The sequence below is a fragment of the Panthera onca genome, chromosome B1 (assembly GCF_046562875.1).
Source record: "Panthera onca isolate mPanOnc1 chromosome B1, mPanOnc1 haplotype 2, whole genome shotgun sequence".
Classification (NCBI taxonomy): Eukaryota; Metazoa; Chordata; class Mammalia; order Carnivora; family Felidae; genus Panthera; species Panthera onca.
Genome location: NC_138342.1, coordinates 34,411,762 through 34,431,993, shown reverse-complemented (window position 1 = coordinate 34,431,993; position 20,232 = coordinate 34,411,762). Strand labels below are relative to the sequence as shown.

The 20,232-nt window shown below is 46.2% G+C and overlaps 1 protein-coding gene across 11 annotated transcripts in view; it reads left to right on the top strand.

Moving 5' to 3' along the window:
* The first annotated feature begins 1,250 nt into the window (after nucleotides 1-1,250).
* The window catches only part of APBB2 (amyloid beta precursor protein binding family B member 2), a 381,485-nt gene continuing 362,503 nt past the window's right edge, over nucleotides 1,251-20,232 (top strand). For 5 of the 11 annotated variants that reach the window (XM_078446166.2, XM_078446169.2, XM_078446171.2 and 2 more), the window contains exon 1: nucleotides 3,074-3,303. The gene's annotated coding sequence lies outside the window, so the exon portion shown is untranslated. Of the gene's footprint in view, nucleotides 1,270-1,298; nucleotides 1,316-3,072; nucleotides 3,304-20,232 lie in introns of those variants that run through there. The other 6 variants (XM_078446173.2, XM_078446172.2, XM_078446167.2 and 3 more) reach the window with 4 other exon arrangements.

Sequence of the window (20,232 nt, the reverse complement as noted above, 5' to 3'; positions counted from 1 at the left end):
ATCAAGAACTATTTAAAGACTAATAGCTTCAGTAAGTATGAACAAGTAATAGGATCCCTTTTGTTGCCGATTTTGTACTCGGTAATCTTTATACTAAAAAACCCCAGCATTGTAAGATAGTCTTTCACTCTTAACAGTGTTTGTGCAAAACACAAATGTATGTGTATATATATATATGTACATATATATATATATTTAATGTTTATTATTTTTGAGAAAGAGAACACTGGGGAGGGGCAGAGAGGGAGTGAGACACAGAATCCCAAGCAGGCTCCAGGCTCTGAGCTGTCAGCACAGAGCCCGACGTGGGGCTGGAACCCACCAGCTGATGACCTGAGCCCAAGTCGGCCGCTTAACCGACTGAGCCACCCAGGCACCCCCACAAATATATATTTTTAATTAGATTAAGGTGTTAAGAAATCTGTGTTCAAGTGCAGTTTTGCCCAAGTAAGCAAGTCATTTACCTCTTTGGGCCATAGAGAGGTAAACATCTTCTGTAAAATCTGAGTGGATCTAGGCTCATTCTAGAATGATCTCCTAAGTGTCCTTCCAACTAAAACTCCTTGACCTTTCCTTTTCTTTTTCTCTTCGGCCTTAAAGGACTTCTAGAGGTAATGTTTACTTCCATGCTTTTACAAACATGCTCTCGAAATGTTCTTGGACTATTTCATTTCCTTAGAAAACAATTCATGGGTGAGTCAGCATGAAGGAAAAAACCTACTCACAATAGATATCAAAATTGCATGAGGTGGCGAAACGAGAAGTGATTTTCTTTGTAAACGAAAATGATGAGGTACAGAGGCACCAATTATTTATAAAACGAGTGCGCGGTGGAAGGCTTTATGTAGCAGAGGTAACTGTTACATATTCAGCAAGTCGGAGAGGGTATCAGGGAGTCCTCTCCACACAGCCTCAAAACTATTACTATAAACGTTCCTTTCAGTGAGGGAGGAAGATGTGTGTCGGGAGGCAGACAAGGAAGGATCCCAGCAAAGCGGGTTAAAAGCCTTCCCGCCTCCGCTGGTCTTCTCTCTAAATACATAATCAAGGGAATTTCCTCCTACAGCCACGGAACGTTCGGTGGCCGTTTCCACGTCACTATCAGGGCAGCCAGAAATTTTGCTTCCTCAGGCGGTGACTTCCCGACTCCTGCAGGTCCTCCGTGGGACTCCGAACGTCGCCCTTCCTTCCGTGCGCAGTCGGGCTGCGAGGATCGGAACCCGGGCGGGGGGCGCAGCGGCCAGGGGACGGCGCTAAAGCGTTTCCTGGGTGAGCGCGGCGGCCGGGCCCGTTTCCGGAAGGCTGATTGCATCAGGTGTGGAGCTGGGCGCCTCCTCGGCCCAACCTGGCGGCCAATGCGCCTGCGCGCGTCGCCCCGCCCCGCCGCCGAGCACTCCACCGCGGGTTTTCCTCCCGGTCTGGAGAAGACCGAACCGGGAGGGGCGGGCGCCATTGGTCGCCCCGGGACCCCCGGGAGAGGGGACGGCGGGGTGGGACTCCCGGAGAGCCGCGGGCGGCTGTGGGGGTGCGAGGGAATAGAGTGCGGTGGAAAGAGGATCTGCCTGGAAGGGTGGAGGCCGGTCCTGCTACTGAAGGGCAGGATGGTCTTGGGCTGGCTGATTGCCTCGCCTCTCTGGACCTGAAGGACGTAGGCTAGAACTAGAAGGCGTTCCAGTTCAGTCTGCATTTTCTCAAATTGGGTTAAATTGTGGCCTCCGGCTGTCCATGGTCCACCAACTTGATAGGCGGATCTTGGGGTGCGGGTGAGCACTTTCATGGATTTATAGGGATTTCTCAGTGGCAGTATTGTTTTCTGTTGCAGTAAGGAGCGACATGATTGTTGGCCTTCAGATGGGTCTGAGGAAAATTGTTGATGAGAGGTTGTGGGGGATGCAAACACCAGAAACCGGTCTTCCGCAAGGCAGCTTCCCTCCACCACTGATTCCTTGCAACCCCACCATGAGTCGGAGTCATGGTCCCATCATACACTCTTTCATACACACCTAGTAGATTTCCCTCCTAGCACTCCCGATGTTTTTTATGACATTTTTGAGTGATTATTGGGTGGATGTCTGCTCACCTCTTTGGACTGTAAGCTCTAGGAAGGCAGGGATCTGGGTTTCTTTTTTTATTCATTGGTACTCCCAGGCTTACTATAGATCTTAAGGATCCTCAATAAATTATGATAGTCGAAGCAATAAAGTACTGCCCACCCCAACCACACACAATCCTCACGTGAAGAGTAAGGACCAGCTAGGTGTGAGTTTGTTATTCAAGGAAGTAGTGAATTCTGGAAGTTTGGGGAAGAGGATGAGTGAGGCGGCGCTATAACTTCATAGTTACCGTTTGTTTACTTCCGGCATAATCTTCCTGACACAGATCACAGATAAGGCTGTGGGTATAGGTACAGTAGTGGTTCTCAAAGTGTAGTCCTCTGACCGGCAGCACCAGCATTACCTGGGAACTTGTTAGATATACAGATGCTTGGGCCCCACCATAGGCCTACCTATTCAGAGACTCTGGAAGTGGGACCTATTATAGATAATATTCCTGGGGACGAAAAAGAAATTATGCTTTTCCCCTCCTGCAGGTTTGTTTCTCCCCTGAGGTGATCTTGCTGTGATTTTCACCTCAAGCAATGGTGTGTGTGGCATATGCCTGGGATTCTGCATAAGGAGGCAGAAGTTCTCGCCTACAAGTTGCAGCTGGGTGGGTGTGGGCAGCTGTCATCTGGGTACATCTTCCCATTATAAGGGATTGCAGACATGTGGGGGAAAAGACTAGCCAGGGATGAGGTTACCCAACTGCCTGCTGGTGCAGACAGACGCCAAGCCACATGGAGGGGATACTGGGCTGCATCGCGACTTCCAGCCCTTGGCTCACGGAACCCAGGCCCCCACTGCCTCCCTGCCATCTTCCCAGGTAATAGGGGAACCGTGGGTCCCAGAGGCCCCGCAGCCTCTGCCTGCAGGGGTCGCACGAGGAGCGCGGCCCGCCCCCTCCTCCCCGGCCCCCGCCCCCGGCCCCGCCTTTCTCCGGTTCGGCCCCCGCCTGGCCGGGTCCCTCCAGTCTCTCCTCGCGCAGCCGCCGCCAAAGCCTGGAGAAGTGGAATCTCGCCGGCGCCGCTGCCTGCGCGGGACTCGCGGAGCGGCACTGGGCATGCTCAGTCGCCGGAGCCTGTCCTGGTCTCAAGTAGGAAGCTCGTGCGCTGCACCCGCAGCTGATCCGGGCGCTCCAGGGAAGGCGAGATTGGAGCAGAGCGGCCGGGTGCCGGTGCCGGAGCGAGCGCGGCGCGCATCGCTGGTGAGCCTCGTTTTCTTCCTTGCTTTTGCCCTGGACCCCAGGGCGGCCCGGGAGTGCTGGCGAGAGACCCGGGCAGCGGCAGCGGCAGCGGCAGCGGCAGCGGCGTGCGACGAGTGGCTGCGCGCAGCCCGGCTGCTGCTCCTCTCCTGCCGGCCCCTGGGGCTGCGCGGCCACTGCCGCCCGCCTCGCGGCAGCCACAGCTGCAGCAGCTGCCGCCGCATCTGCAGGGGGAACTCGTTGCGGAGTCCGGTGCACCCTGCGCTCGCGCCGCAGGGCCGGCCGGGTGGCACCGCGACTGCGGGCTCACTCCTTGACTTCCATCCCTCCCGCTTCCCGGCGCCCTGGTTCCCTCGGCAGCCCGGGCTTGGCGGGGCCTGGGGCGGGGGAAGACAGGGTTGGAGGGGGTGCGCCCGGGTGGGGGGCTGCGGAGGGGAAAAGTGAGGGCGGGCGCCGGCGGAGAAGAGCGCACACCCCCTTGCCCTGGTACCGGCCTCTGCTGTGCGGTTGGGCTCTCCCTCCTGGGGCGGCAGCGCGCTCCTGCCGGGGAGTTGGAGACGGCGCTGGCTTCTTGGGGGTTCAGACGCTAGCTGCTGGGAGATCAAAGGGGGAAAAGTTCATTTCCCTCTCGGCGGCAGAGAGCGTTTTAAGTAGAAAATGGCTGGGCGAAGGGGACCTAATCCGGGAAGCTGGCCACCGGGTCCTGAATGCCCCTCTGCTGCCCGGCGGGAGGAATGGAGGGTTGAACGTTGGAAATGACATTTGTTCGATGAAAACAGCGCTGGACGGAGCGAGGGGTGCCGAGTGCCATAGAAACAATGCTGGATGGTCTAGACCGCGGTGAAGAGATCTAGAACTGAGGGGGTAGGGCGAAGGGCCGAGGGAGAGTGGAACTTGAATTAAACCAGAATAAATTGGAGAAATCAGATTTAGAGTTGTGGCCGTTTTGTAGTCAAGTTCTGCGCAGTTTAGAGCCACAACTGTCATAAACGTTTTTGGATGGATTGAGTGGTTGGGAGGGCCAAGATTGAGAAGAGACTAATAAGGTCAGGGTCAGAAGCTCCGACGAGACTGGGTTCTGGAGGGGGCGTAGTTTTAACAAGTCCTTCAGTCACTGTCTTTACAATGCGCCTGATGACTTAGATGAAATACCTAAAGGATTATCATAAAATGATGCCAACAGTGGTGTTTCAGTTCCAAGAAATGAGGAAACTTTGGGAAATTGGCATTGGTTTGTCATTTGTTTAATATTTAACTGATTTAAACAAACAAAACAGTGGCTTCCTGATCTGTTGTTCTGGATTTGGGTCTCTTAAGTCTTTGATTTTTTTTTTCCTTGTCATGGACTTCTATTTCAAATCTTGTCCTCAAAAGGCCATGATAATTAAGGATATCCAAGTTTGTGTAGCTGGCCTTTCAGGAACATAATCCTTGAAGGGGGATTTCTTTGTGAATTTAGGTAGCAGCTTTGTTGCATTTTCTATTTGTAGCTTGAAAACAATAATTGTTCAACAGCTGTGTATCGTAATTTGCAGAATCCTAGAAATGCACTGATTTGAAAGGATGGCATTTTTCAGATGGATGAGGAATCTCGTGCTGGGGGAGATGCTGAGAGAACACAGGTGGCAGTAGAGTATAGTGGGCTAGGAGTCAGGATACCAAGGGAGACACACAGGCAAGATTTCTGTTGCTTTTCTTCTGTCATCATCGTACTGCATGACCCCCAGAATCCCTTGAGGTCTTCATAATCTAGGGATGCCCCTGGGTATTTGCTCAAAGCTTTGGAGAAAGGGGTCTAAAGTTGAGATCTTTTTCCAGGGAAGGAGTTCCTTACACTTTATTCTCTTTTCAAAAGGATATTTTGAACTAGGTAATTCACCTCCAAGGAGCCAGCACCATTCAGCACTTTGTGAAACTTTTATGCAGTGGTAGTGGAAAAGCTTGATGAGCCGAAGTCTAAAAGACTGGCATTTTACACTTAAATGGACTAATATGAGTAAGAGACTACAACATTATTTAAAAAATTACTACATCTTGTAAGAATCCACATGTACAAAGATAATGTATTTTAAAACTGTTACTCTTTTTACTTTTTTAATGTCACGTTTCAACTTTCAATGATCTTTTTCCTGCCACCAGAAAAACAACAAACATTGAATTCTTTCTTTCTTTCTTTCTTTCTTTCTTTCTTTCTTTCTTTCTTTCTTTCTTTCTTTCTTTCTTTCTTTCTATTTCTTGTTACAGCAGGAATTAATACTGAAAGCCTTGCCCTAGTATTAGTACAGGGTTGGGGCGCCTGGGTGGCTCAGTCAGTTAAGCCATCAGATTCTTGGTTTCGGCTCAGATCATGATCTCACAGTTTGTGGGTTCAAGCCTTGTGTCCAGCTCTGCACTGCCCGTGTGGAGCCTGCTTGGGATTCTCTGTCTCCCTGTCTCTCTGCCCCTCCCTGCTCTCTCTCTCTCTCTCTCTCTCTCTCTCTCAAAATAAATAAATAAACTTAAAAAAAAAAATAGTACAGGGTTATGCTGAGTACTCTGATTTCACAGTATCTAAATTTGCCTTTTAAGAAAAATGGATTGTTCTCTATATCTTTTTTAGTTACACTTTTTAAAAAAGTTTATTTATTTATTTTGAGAGGGGGTGGGGTGTGTGGGCAAGAGAGGGGCAGAGAGAGAGAGGGAGAGATAATCCCAAGCAGGCTCTATGCTGTGAGCTTGGAGCCCGACATGGGGCTTGAACCCAACGAACTGAACTGCGAGATCATGACCTGAGCCGAAATCGAAAGTTGGGCGCTTAACCGACTGAACCACTTAGGTGCCCTTAGTTACACTTTTAAAATAGGCAGGACTCTGATGTTGTAACACCTTAAGTTTTCCATGGCTGTAGGGCTTTTAGGAAAGTATTGTAAGAAGGTATTAACTAGTTATGTGGGCAATTCTTATTTTCCTGCCCCATGTTAAGGAAACTAGCATTTGTTGAATGCTTGCTCTGTGCCAAGTCTGATATGAAGCTTCTTACGTATATTATCTTATGTCTCAGTATCTTTCACATGAATGTCAGCTTCCCAAGAAAGCCCCTCTGAGGAGGTGGACAATAGTTTGATTGCACAGCAATAGAACTTTAGAGTTTTATCTTATATGAGAATATTTCTGACGTTTTCGTTATTAAAGAAGCATTCTGTTGTGAAACATTTTTGATTTGTTATTTGGAATTAGATTTGATTGGAACAGCATGTTTTCAAAATTATTTGAATGTTTTAAATAATCTCTCTGGATTTAAAAACTGTTTTATGTTCGTTTATTTTCAACAGTGTTGTGCTACCAACACATAAACCTAACTGTAAGGGAGATAAACCCAGATTACCCATTTTATTTCGAATGTGTTATTAGTGTTATTAGTATTCTGCCAGTTGATGGCATGTCTCAGGTGAAATGGTTTGTCAGACACAGAGTGACAGATTCTCCATAATAAAAGAGTCTGGTGGGATTTGGTGGAAAGACTATGAACCAGTGACTCCCAAGACTTGCCTCTGAGTCAGGCTCTTCTGCTACTTTCATTTACTGTGTGATCTTGGGAAAGTCTGTTTCCTTGTCTGGGCCTCAGTTTTTCCATCTGTAAAATGAGGGAGTTGCAGTAGAGTGCACCTCCTATTGGGTTCTTTTGTCCCATTTCAGGAGTCTGTGATGCAACCATTTGAGGACGTGGGGGTTGGGGGGGGGGGTGATTTGGACTTAATTTAGAGCATTAGATGAAGCTGATTTTGTGTTTCACTAGGTCTGGCCTATCCTGACCTGGCCTTTGAGGAATGCCTTTCCCTCCCTTTTTTTTTTTTTTTAAACTTTTTTTCAAAGTTTATTTATTTTTGAGAAAGAGAAAGACAGAGTGCAAGTAGGGGAGGGACAGAGAGAGAGAGGGAGACACAGAATCTGAAGCAGGTTCCAGGCTCTGAGCTGCCAGCACAGACCTGGACATGGGGCTGGAACTCATGAGCCATGAGATCATAACCTGAGCTGAAGTCGGATGCTCAACTGACTGAGCCACTCAGGCACCCTGTGGAATGCCCTTCCTTTTTTTGGCCAAATCCTTAACTCCCCTTTAGTTTTTGTCAAAGAATGGTTGTCATAAAATTAACTCTGTGGCCCTGCCAAGTCTAGGTAGGGGTAAGGTAATGATTAGATTTGGATAAAGCACATTAGATATTTGAAACTGTTTTATAGCATCTTCTGAGGGGAAACTCTGCTCTTGGGCATCAGATAAACTGAGAGAGAAGCCTCTACAGAGGCCACAGAGGAGAGTATCATATGTCTGGGGTGCCGGGCCTACTCCTAGGAAGTTTTGGCAAGCCCTTTCCATGTCCCCATCCTCTGTCTTCAGCCCTCGATTAGAAATGTAGCCCTTGCTCTCTGGAATAAAATTATCATTATCATTTCATGTTAGCACCATCCCTGTATTGGGCGGGTGTCCAGGGTCCGCTCCTGCAGTAGCAGGAGTGGTGGCTGTTGAGAGACATCTACTCAGCTTTGGCAAGATCGTGAACTTTTTTCCTTTTCTTTCTTTTTCTTTTGGCAAGCTATGATGATGGGGCAGAGAACAAAGGAGACTGATGCATTCGGTGTTTGTAGTGCACTTTGCTTTCATGACATTCACAAAACTCAGTGTCATTAACCTTCAAGTGAGGCAGGTGAGGAGATGCCAGAGTTGTTACCCACGTTTTAATAATTGATGATAAACAGGCAGTAAATCTAATGCTTCTGATGTTAACCAGGCTGCAGGATTACTAGGCCTCTGGTAGGAGTGAAGCAGTAACTCAAACATGAGAGCCCTAAGGGAGGAAAGGCATAGAGGTTAGAAAGTCAGGTCACTACAACTTGGCCAGAAGTAAGAAGTCTGGATCAATTTCAAAGTATTAGAGGCCTTGGGGCACCTGTGTGGCTCAATCGGTTGACTGCCAGTCTCTTGATTTTAGCTCAGGTCATGATCCCGGGGTTGTGCGATCGAGCCCTGTGTTGGGCTCTGTGCTGAGTGTGGAGCCTGCGTGGGATTCATTCCCCCCTCCCCCCCCCCCCCCCCCCCGCCCCTTTCCCCCACTCATGAGCTCTCTCTCTAAAAATAAATTAAAAAAAAAAAAAAAAGTGTTAGAGGCCTTTAGGTGTAGACTCACAGGAGACATTTCCTTTCTGCATAATCTTATTTCCATTATGTTTGAATCCTACCTGGTCTTATAAGCATTGACCAAATGCTAGGACAGACATTAGTTTTATCATAAGGAAAAAGGTCTAAATGTATAATGTATTGATACATAAAATGTATAGATTTATATGGACAAAGATGGGACGAGAACTTGGAAAAAAATGAGTAGTATGGAATTATGGATTAAGGTATTTATGATTTGACAGTGGTTATAAGTTCTATTCTTTGCCTCTCATGGAAATCCTGCAAAATTTTGTCTGCTAGGTAATAACTGAGGTTTTAAAAGTGTAACTCTACTGGAAAGTATGCTTTAGGAATACTCAGGGTGGGAGGAAAAGTGGTTTCGTTTGTGTTTTTCTTTTCTTTTTTTTTTTTAATTTTATTTTTTTTTTTTCAACGTTTTATTTTATTTTTGGGACAGAGAGAGACAGAGCATGAACGGGGGAGGGACAGAGAGAGAGGGAGACACAGAATCGGAAACAGGCTCCAGGCTCTGAGCCATCAGCCCAGAGCCTGACGCGGGGCTCGAACTCACGGACCGTGAGATCGTGACCTGGCTGAAGTCGGACGCTTAACCGACTGCGCCACCCAGGCGCCCCTGTGTTTTTCTTTTAAAGTAGGCTAAAAAGAATGCGGTTTTGTAACGGAGCTAGGAGGAAGTGCGCTTAGGAGGAGGAGGTTGGAGAGAACCTGCAGAGAGCTCCAGAGAGTGAAGGGCAAAGCTGTTTTGGGAGAAGGAAAGCTTGGCATTACAGTGCTGTAGGATGTAGTGTTTTCAGAATTGCTGCCCTATAAATCAGATTTTAGTTTCCACACAACTTAAAAGTGCAAAGCATGGTGTTAGGCCTGCAGGCCATTGTCTGTTGGGGATGTGTTTGCTGGCCTTATCAAAATAATGATGATGCTGAAGTGAATGTTTTGTAAGTGTGTCTAAATTAGAAGATGTGCTCTTTTTTCTTTTTTTTTTTTTTTTTTTAATTTTTTTAACGTTTATTTATTATTGAGAGACTGAGAGACAGAGAGACACAGAGCATGAGCAGGGGAGGGGTAGAGAGAGGGGGACACATAGAATCTGAAGTAGGCTCCAGGCTCTGAGCTGTCAGCACAGAGCCCGACCCGGGCTCGAACTCACAAACTGCGAGATCATGACCTGAGCTGAGGTCGGTTGCCCTATCTGAGCCACCCAGGCGCCCTATCTTTTTTCTCTTTTCTTTCTTTTTTCATGTTTATTTATTTTGAGAGAGAGAGCACACATGCATGTGCCGGGAAGGGGCAGAGAGTGAGGGAGAGAGAGAGAATTCCAAGCAGACTCTATGCTGTCAGTGCAAAGCCTGATGTGGAGGCTTGATCTCACAAATCACAAGATCAATGACCTGAGCTGAAATCAAGAGTCAGATGCTTAATCAACTGAACCACCCAGGTGCCCCATAAAGATGTGTCCTTTTTTCTCTGAGACTATACCCTTCTGATTTGGGGGGTAGATTTTTTTTTTTTTTTTAATGAATTGGTGGGAATATTTTTATTTGGCAGCTTAATGGTCCATGAAATTGACAAGTCTGGGAAGCCAGGCCTGAGATGTCAGAGCCCTGCCTTTGGGATAGAGTGAGAAGTGTAGGCCAGGCCAAACTGGAGCTTATGGGTGGGCTGATGGGGCCTCTGGGCCTTCCAGGAATGTAGGGTCACTGGTAGAGACCAGGGTCTTAGGAGCTTGGAAGAAGCTAATTTTGAAAGTGCTCTGGGAACCAGCAGATATTTTTGAATTATAGCCCAAGAATGTCAAAGGAAGTGCCAAGAAGAAAGATGAGGGTCTGAGAGAGCAGAAAGGACAACTGAAATGTGAATTTCAGCAGGCAAGGCCTCAAAATGACAGCTCTTAGTGTTGGTTTCTTTGCATGCAGGCTCCTTTCTGCCAAGGCAGCATGCTTTAGCAATTTGGCGTTGGTGCTTCTAGGAAATGCTGCTAGAGTCAAAGCCATAGAACAACAAGTGGTCTAACAGCCAGCTTGGTTTGGACCTCTGAGTATCATGTCTTCCAGAGCAAGTAGGAAGCTTAAGAATAGTTTGCCTCAGGGAATTGCAAACCCAGCTTATTTCTGTTTTATTTATTTATTTTTTTTATTTTTGGGACAGAGAGAGACAGAGCATGAACGGGGGAGGGGCAGAGAGAGAGGGAGACACAGAATCGGAAACAGGCTCCAGGCTCCGAGCCATCAGCCCAGAGCCTGACGCGGGGCTCGAACTCACGGACCGCGAGATCGTGACCTGGCTGAAGTCGGACGCTTAACCGACTGCGCCACCCAGGCGCCCCGCTTATTTCTGTTTTAAATAGTAGGTTAAGAAAATGATGTATTTTCTTTTTTTTTTTTTTTAATTTTTTTAATGTTTATTTATTTTTGAGACAGAGAGAGACAGAGCATGAATGGGGGAGGGTCAGAGAGAGAGGGAGACACAGAATCTGAAACAGACTCCAGGCTCTGAGCTGTCAGCCCAGGGCCCGATGCGGGGCTCGAACTCACAGACCTGAGATCATGACCTGAGCCGAAGTCAGACGCTCAACCGACTGAGCCACCCAGGCACCCCGAAAATGATGTATTTTCAAATAATACTTTAAAATCTATGCTTAATGATATCTGGGTCTTAGTGGTCATCATGGCAATCTATTGTTGGAGCTCTTTGTGCTAAGAGCTTTATCACCGTTAATCTATTTAATTCTTACAAAATGCCGTAGTGCTGTCCCCATTTTAGAGATAAAGAAACTTTAGAGGTCCTTTTCACTAAAGCCTGCACAGTGAACAGTAATGCTAACCCTGTAACTGTAGTGAGTATAGAGGAGTCCATCAGAGGATTGCTGAGGGACTGACAGGATGAAGAAATAACATTTATTAATTAAGGGTCAACTACGTGCCTTGTGTTTTACGGGAAACATCTCACTTAGTCCTTTAGGGTACCTCCTTCTTAGCTCTTCTGAGTGAGGAACCTTCCTAAATTCACCATTTGGGGAAGAGGTGAAAATTTCACCTTTCATCCATTTTCACAATGGACATTAACCTAAATCCACATATTTAATGGTGGAATTAGTTCTTTCATATTACGGTTCCAATATGCGTTTCTTTCATGTGCCCACAAATTGAGTAGTAGAAAATCCAGATATAATTTCTGAATGTGTCTGAAACTAGGGGTTGCTGTATAGCCTCTCTGGACACATTGCAGTCTAGAATGTTTCTACTGTGAAAAAATACACACTGGAATCTGATTGGTTGTCACGTGCCGATCATGGGGCAATGCTAAGGATGGCAGAGGTTTCTGATGTCTGGGAGAAGGTGAGGTGAGGGTTTCCAGGTTTCTCCAGCTACTTGTGGCTGGCTTGAGACTTTTGGCCGCTGGAGTGGTGGGTCTGGAGAGAGAAATTCAGCACGCTTGTTGGTGGTGCCTCTCTTTGGGAGCAGCCGGCATGCTCCCTTCTGATTTTCATTGGATTTCCTAAGTGGACTTTTATCCTGGGCAAGAGAGTCTGCCTGTTTGCTGGGCAGTACTACTTGTCAGTGGAAGTGAATAAATTAGAATTTCTTTAGCGTGAGTTAGGTTCCTTGAGTTGATTTTTTTCCTGAGTGAACTAATACCAAATTTCTGAACCTAGTAACTGAGGCATGGTCTGGACTCACAGGCATATAGATACTTTGAGAAACACTGATTCAACCTCAGATTCTTCTATCTGACCAGAATTTATCTTCTCTTATAACCAGGCTTTATTTATTTATACATTTTCCAGACCACTAGTGGAGACAGACAACAAGAAACTTTAGCTTCATTTATTTGTTCATGCCTTTGTTCAGCAGATGTTTATTGAGCACGTACGTTGTGCCAGGCACTGTGAGAAGTTCAGGAAGACAGAGGAATGTACCAGAGCACTGACTGTAAGGTGTGACAGGAGAGGCATGTGTGTGAAGTCTGAGGGAGTGGAGAGAAGGAAGGCTGTCCTCACTTGGTGGGAGTGAGGAGCCATGGCGAGGGACTCCTAGTGTAAAATCCCCACTACAGAAACCCTTTTCAGCTGACTCCTTTTCCATTTTCCTTCCCTCCATAGAACTGTTACAGCCTGTTTCTTCTATCCAATACCTGGGATTTGCCACTCCTTCCAGTGCGAACCCAGAGATTTGGCCTTTCAAATCTCTATAGCAGTGGTTCTCAAAGAGGAGTGGGGGAGGGCAATTTTACCCTCCAGGGAATATTTGTCTTTCTTTCTTTCTTTCTTTCTTTCTTTCTTTCTTTCTTTCTTTCTTTCTTTGAGAGAGAGAGGGTGCAAGTGAGCGAGGGGCAGAGAGAGAGGGGGAGAGAGAAGAGAGAGAGATGGAGAAGAATCTCATGAAGGTCAGAGAGAAAGAGAGAGAGAAGAGTGGGGCTCACCCAGAGTGGGGCTTGAGCTCACCCAATGTGGGACTTGAACTCCTGAACTGTGAAATCATGACCTAAGCCGAGGTCAGATGCTTAATGACTGAGCCACCCAGGCGCCCTTGGAGACATTTTTGATTGTCATGCTGTGGAAGGAGTACTACTGGCATCTAGTGGGTAGAGGCCAAGGATGCTTGTAAATATCATACAGTGCGTGCATGCACAAGACAGCCTTAGGGAAAGGTGGTAGCAGGTGGTTAATAGCCAGATTCTTAGGCTTCCAGTCTTGCTCTGCAATTTAATAGCCACATGACTGGCGACAATAGAATTACAGAATTACAGGTGGAGAACAGAATGTACAGTGCTTTAGTTTCATCATCCATAAGTAGGAATACTAATGGTGCCTATATGATATAGTCATTAGGAGGTTTTCATGAGTTAATGTTTGAATATAATGAACAATACTTGGCATGAAGTAAGATCTTAACAGTTATAATTATTTTTTATTTTGAGCAAAAACTTTAACTTTTGACTCCGGAGAGCTTGAGTTTAGAGAATCCAGGGCAGCTGAGTTTGTGGCACCATCTCTCTGTATGCTTTGGCGTAAGAATTGGCCATTGTTTTTGTTTCTCTGGTCCCTTTTTGTCCATGGGTTTTATTTTCCACTGTTTCCACCTCTTGATTCTAGGACTTTTGATAGCTTTGTCTTTCATCCTTTTTTCCCAGGGACCCAGATTTATGTCCTTAATGAACCTTTCCCTGGAGGGCTGAGAAATATATTTATGATTTTTTCTTAGCTCTTTCTATTTTGGGAATGGTGAGAAAGCAGGAAGCAGGTCAGGGGAGACCGCCTTACTTCCTGATTGTCACAGCTCCCTTCTCTATGAAGTTCCATGCAAGAGTGAGAGGCAGGTGGTAGTGCCTGCTTAGTAACTAACTCTTCCCTCTCTCCACCCACCAGCTCCACCCCCAGGTTAGGTGCCTACTACTTCCAAAATACCCTGTAATTGGGCCACGACATTATCTGCCTGCTTGAAATCATTTCTAAAAATCAAAGCAAAGATGTAGAATGTGTCAGTGGGATTTAAAACGTCTTGGTCCTCTACTTGGTTTTGGAGTTGTTCTGAAAACAAAAGAGCAAACTTGTTACCTTAGGTGGCAGTGTCTCTGTGGCCTACAACTGTGTCTTCCTTTCACTTGCAAAAGTGCTCAAGTCATGGTCCTTGCTGGCTTTCCACAGGAAGATGGGCTTGTGGCTGCCACTCAGCAGATCAGATTTACTGTCAAATTTTGCTAACATAATTGACCTGTAAAGATTGCCATTCTGTGTTTTGAATGGTATCAACAGACTTGAGAAAAGTAAGAAGTTGTCATGAGCTTTCTTTTTTTTTTTTTGACAGGAAGCAGGATTTATTGGTGGGCATGAATGGGGAAGGGCAGTGCTGAGGTTCACATGAGTGCAGAGCCCGCCATTTGTCCAAGGGGCCACGATTAGGGATGTATTTGACTCCACAGCGATCTGGAATGAGCTGCTTTTTAGCCACACCATGTCTTCAAATTCGTCCCGATTAAACTTAGTAAAGCCCCACTTCTTGGAAATGTGGATCTTCTGGCGCCCAGGGAACTTGAACTTGGCCCTACGTAGGACCTCAATCACATGCTCCTTGTTCTGCAGCTTGGTACAGATGGACATGATGACTTGGCCAGTGTGGACCCTGGGGCTTTCCGGAGGCACCCCGCATACCTGTCTGGAGCCTAGATTGGAGAATGCGTGAGGCCAAACCTCAATGTCCACCGGAAAAAAACTGTCTCTAAGGTCCCTCAGGGCAATCCGTACAACCAACAGGCAAGTTGTCATAAGCTTTCTAATTCCTTCCCCATGACACAGTTATCTCTCCCCTGAATGAGAGCAGTGGCCTCTCAGTGGCCTCCTGGCCTGTCCAGCTCCATTCATTCAGTTTGGCTTCCAAAGCGCTGGGCGCTGTTCCAAATGCTGCCTGTGGAAACGGACCAGGGTGGAAACTGACCAGGATGGCCACTGTGTCTGCCTGCCTAAACTCTCTGGCGGGAGAGACTGACTACTGTGATAAAATGTGATGTGTGCTACCACGAGGGGAGGTGGGAGGTACTCCGTGCTTCCGAGACTAGCACCTGCCCTGGTTGGGTGTAGGGGGTGTGTCAGGCACGGCTTCCTTCCAGAGGAAAGGGTAGACAGCATGCCTGGCACCTCCACATCTGTAAGGTGCCCCTGACTCCAGACTCCTGCTTGGAGCTATGTTGTTGCTGATGGTGTGCCTCCCTTCCTTCCCACCACTGTGGCCTCTCGTCGAGTTGCCTTCTCTGTGGTCTCTCTGTTCATCCTCTGCACTGCCTGCAAAGTGATCTCCTGAAATCCTCTGCAGGTCCAGGCATGCCCGTCCCAGCCCTCCAGGGGCTCCTCATTGCCCTCAAGATGATGTGCCAGCTTCTTGGCATCACACCTGGTACCCTTCATGATCCGCTTTGCTCTCCATCTCATGCTCAGAGCTTGAGCCACACCGTTCTCACGACCTGCCCTTTTGGCTTTGGGGCTTTTGTCCTCTGTTCCCATTGCCTGCAACCATTCTTACTGTCGGTGTATTCTTTACTTGCTTGACTTTTGTTTCTCCTTCAGAAGTAGCTTAATCATCACCCACCTCAGTGTGTGTCAGAATGACCTGAGGGCTGGCTAAAACACACATTCTCCCCTTACCCCCAGGGTTTCTGACTCCCAGGACTGTGGGGTGGCCCCATCAAAGTTTGTATTTCTAACAATATCCCGGGTGATGTTGATGCTGCAGGTCTGGGGACCATGCTTGGGAGACCCTAGGTACATGGTCACCAAGGACAGGGTGACTGGCTCTTTTTGCTTCCACTGTGAGTGCCTGACAATCTCTCTTACATCAAGCCTTTGTTGTCATACTGCTTTGCAACTATTTACTTTCCTGGCTTCTCTTTAGTCTGTAAGCCCCTTGAGGGACAACACTGTTACTTCTTTATCTTTGTGCTCCCAGTGCTTAGAAATCCTGGGTGCTCATTAAACATTTGTCAAAGAATGAATATATGAATGAAAAATAACTTTATCATTGGAGACTTTAATAAATATGCCCCAGAACTTATTTTAGCAGCTAGTTTTTCCGACAGTTTCCCCCACAGTTGTGAAGGTATAGGCTTATAACATGCTGTTAATGAGATCAGCATGCGTTTGGTTAACATAAGAGCCAGTTAGCTGTGTGGTTTTGTGTCCAAATTCTAGAAAGGTCTAGGGGAGGGACTAATACTAAGCATATTAGTGTTTCTGGAATTACTCAAAAATTACTCAAACATAGGTTTTTAAATAGTGGCTTGGTATGAAAATATGTGTCCAAAAGATATTCAGATGTCATTTAATTTAGCAACCATAGCATAACTGTGGTCTTTTTATTTGAAATAATAAATCTCAGTGAACTGATATTAAATGTAACCAGATGTTTAAGCAATCATTTCTTTAAGCCAGAGGGAGGGATAGCTAGAATACTTCATGTGCTTACTCATTCCGTAGATGTTTATTGAGCATCTATCTACTATGTGCCAATAGGCCCTAGGACTATGGCAATGAGTAAAACACTCCTGCTTTCTCAGTGGGAGGTGCCAGGGGGAAAATAGAGTTGGGGGATGTGATGCAGAGTGCCTAGAGGGCTCCTTTAGATCAAGTAGTAGGAAGTGACTTATTAAGCTGTGTCCTGATTGACAGGAAGTGATGGCCATGTCGAGATCATGACACGACAGGAAGTGATGGCCATGTCGAGATCATGACATGGAAGGGAGCAGTTTAAGGCTACGAGAATGGTGCAGAGGGCCTAACTTTAAAGCCTGTCTTTGAGGATCCCTGATGCCCCTGTGGTCTTGAAGACTGGATTGACGTCACCTTATTATTTTTTTTATTTTTTTAATGTTTATTTATTTTTGAGAGAGAGAGAGACAGTGTGAGCAGGGGAGGGGCAGAGAGGGAGGGAGACACAGAATCCGAAGCAGGCTCCAGGCTCTCAGCTGTCAGCACAGAGCCCGATGCAGGGCTGGAACCCACGATCCGTGAGATCGTGACCTAAGCCGAAGTCAGACGCCCAACCAACTGAGCGACCCAGGCGCTCCCCCCCTCCACCCGTCACCTTATTATTGTGCTTGCTAATTCAGATCCAGGCTCAAGCCTTGCTTCCACAGCTCCGAAAGCAGTACTTCCCAAAGGGTGTTCAGTGAAACCTGAGTTATGGGAAATATGTTGGGAATAAAGGTTTCTGCCATTGAGTTCAGAAAACTGCGTGCACCTTCTCTTTCCATTAACATATTCAGGAGGTTAACTACATTTAGTCCTGCGTTTGCCCATGGGCCTACTTTGCGCAGCATCTTCTGAACTGATGTATCTTGTTGCACACCTTGGACAGTCAGCTCTAAAGCTGCTGCTTCGTGCACACCTAAAAGAATATTTCACGTGAGGCAGGCTTCTCTCTGCTCTTCACGTTCCACTTCCCCTTTGGTGACTTTGATTGTGGAAGAGAAGGTGGGAGTGGGATTTCTCACATTGGTTTTCCAAATGCCTTGTGCCCAGTGGATCAGTCCACTGATTTGGGTCCAAAGGTAAGTGGCGTTTAGAGCCTGAGAGGTCATTGTTCGTTCGCTGCGTTCGGGGAGGGGTTGGCTGTAATGTCATGTCCATGCAAGCGGTTTCTGCACACGCTTTAGCCTCTGTTACTTTAATGGAGAATGGTTTGTGGTTGAGTTATTCATTCTGTCTTCTTTTGGGTATGTAAACATCGCTTTGGGTGTCAGCTGACCCTGAGTAGAAGTAGAGGGAGAGGAGTGATCTGCTGGGAGTTGCTAAGGGTGAGCCTTAGGTATGAGAACATTAAGCTTGGGTCAGACGCTGTGTACTGAACCTTTACTGATGTTTTGGAATCTTAATACCAGCTTAAAAAATACTGGCATTTAGATTTCCTTTCAGTTGAGGTATGTTTGGTTTTGGCCCTTCCTGAAGTCAGAGCAGATGGACAGGGTCTGTCTTTTTGAAGTTTTGTTGTTGACCTTTATGGTTCTAGTTTGGCACAGCAAGCCCGGAAAGGTTCAAGGTGGGATAAGCTCACTGAAAACTTTCATTTGAGGGAGAGTCCAAGATGAGTCTTTTTGTAGAATAATTCAGAGTAAAAGAGCATTTGGCTCACTTGCCAGGGTTGCGGGGAGGCTCCCATCCTGTGCTGCTGATTTTTTGTGCTTGGGGCAATTTCCAGAAAGAGGCAGTGTGGGGCCTGACTGAGAGAAAGGTTAAAGAAGCTGCAGATACAGATGGAATAGTCCTGGAAATGGCCCACCCAGCGAGGGAACTAGTGGTGGGGCACTAGAGGGAATACCTGGGGTTTCCTTCTAGTTCTAGGAATTTGGAATGATTAGTGCTTTTGGGTCCTCTGTGTTGGGGCACTGTGTTTGCATGGGTTGTGCTCTCCTTAAATGAAACAGAAACTTTAGTATGAGTGGTGGATATATTGGATACCATTACTGTGCACGGGATTGCCGTGTCTTCAATTATCTAGTATCCCCAAACTCCTGCATTCAAATGATATACATTCCAGTGACTTGAGCAGGAAGTGTGAGAAGTAGTGGAACAGAAGTAACACTCACTGCTCTTATGCATGAGACCTAGCAGTTGGGTCGGTGTCGTTTTCTAAAAATGTCTTTTTTTCTAGGTCTTGAGGTTATTTCTACTAAAATGAGTAAAGGAAGTCTCGCATTCCCTCAACTTAGGTATAATTGTCTCCCGGTCAAAGTCATCTCCTGCTGACTTGAGTTTTAGTTCATCTTAAATCATTTTCCTTTACTGGTACTAGATCCTGCTTTTCTATATATTACATGTATATATTTTGCAAGCCACAAGTTGAAACAAGAAACAAAAATAAGGCATGGAGTTTTATTGAATTTTATCTTTTCCCCCCTTAGTTCTGAGAACATGTGAATTGCAAGAAAATCAATATGAAAAAGCTGGGGAGAATGTTGATTTGCGGTATTATTATTTTTATTTCCTAGGAAGAAAACAGGATTTTCATTAGATGCCATTGCGTCGTTTTCCACTGAGAGCGGTAATAGTGGGATGGATGGCCATATCCGGAGTTTGTATACATTTTTGCTTAAAATGTAAATGTTTTTTGTATGAACTTTGCCAAGGTGTTGCCCTCTTCCTGCAGCAGCAACTATTATACAGTATGGTTCTGTCTTGCCAAGGACCATTTCCTTTTATCAGAGTGAAACTTCAGGCAATTTTAACTTAGTTCTACCATAGGGGAGCTTGGAAGATACGAGTGTTCATGAAAGAACATTTATTTTTCCTTGGCCATTGACCTTGAAAGTAAATTTTTGAAAAACTTGAAGATCTATTATTTTGATTGATGGTTAGGTTAAAGGATACTCAATGTGATGTAATTATACAAATTACATTTGCATAAAGCAAAAGATTACGAGAGAATGAGTAGAAATGAAAATGGAGTGCTTGCGTCATGGGATCGTGGATGATTTTGTTGGCTTTCTCATTCTTCTTCCTCCCTGACCGTCATTAGTGTTTTTATGTCCTTGTGGCATGCAGTAAAAGGGGGAAAAACATGCCCTCACATGTTCATTTTCGTGTCCTCTAGAGGATGTGCATTTCAGAGCGTTTCTTCAAGGAGGCTAACTGGGAACAAAAAAGAACTGGCAATATGCTTAGTGAAATAAGCCAATCACAAAGGGACAGTTATTGAATGAATGTGTTTATGGGTCCCAGAATAGTGTAATTCATAGAGACAGAAAATAGAAAGGTGGTCGCCAGGGGCTGGGGTAAGGAGGTAACAGAGAGTTAGTGTTTAATGGATCTAGAGTATGTATGATTTGAGGAAGATGAAAAAAGTTACAAAGACAGGTGTTGGTAATGGATGTACAACACTGTGATTGTACTTAATGCCACAGATCTGTACACCTAAACACGGTTGTAACGGTAAATCTTGTTATGTGTATTTTACCACAATCAAAGGGAAAAAAAAGTTTAAGCTAAAAAAACCCCAAAAAACAGAGAGCTGTTCCCGTTTCCTTCCTGTCCTCACCGACTGCAGCTGCTCTGGGCATGCTCTGATCTTGGTGTAGCCTGCCACTGGGGCTGAAGCTTTGAGGGGTGCAGAGGGCACAGACCCCAGCATCTGGGGGGATGTTTAGGGGCTGCTTGACCTGAACATGATCCCAAGCTCTTGTCTTTTAAAAAGCTTTCTTTTATGAGAGATGAACCCTGAAATTGTGAATTGGGTAGGCTCTCTGTGGGACATAGTTTTGGCCATATCTGTTAC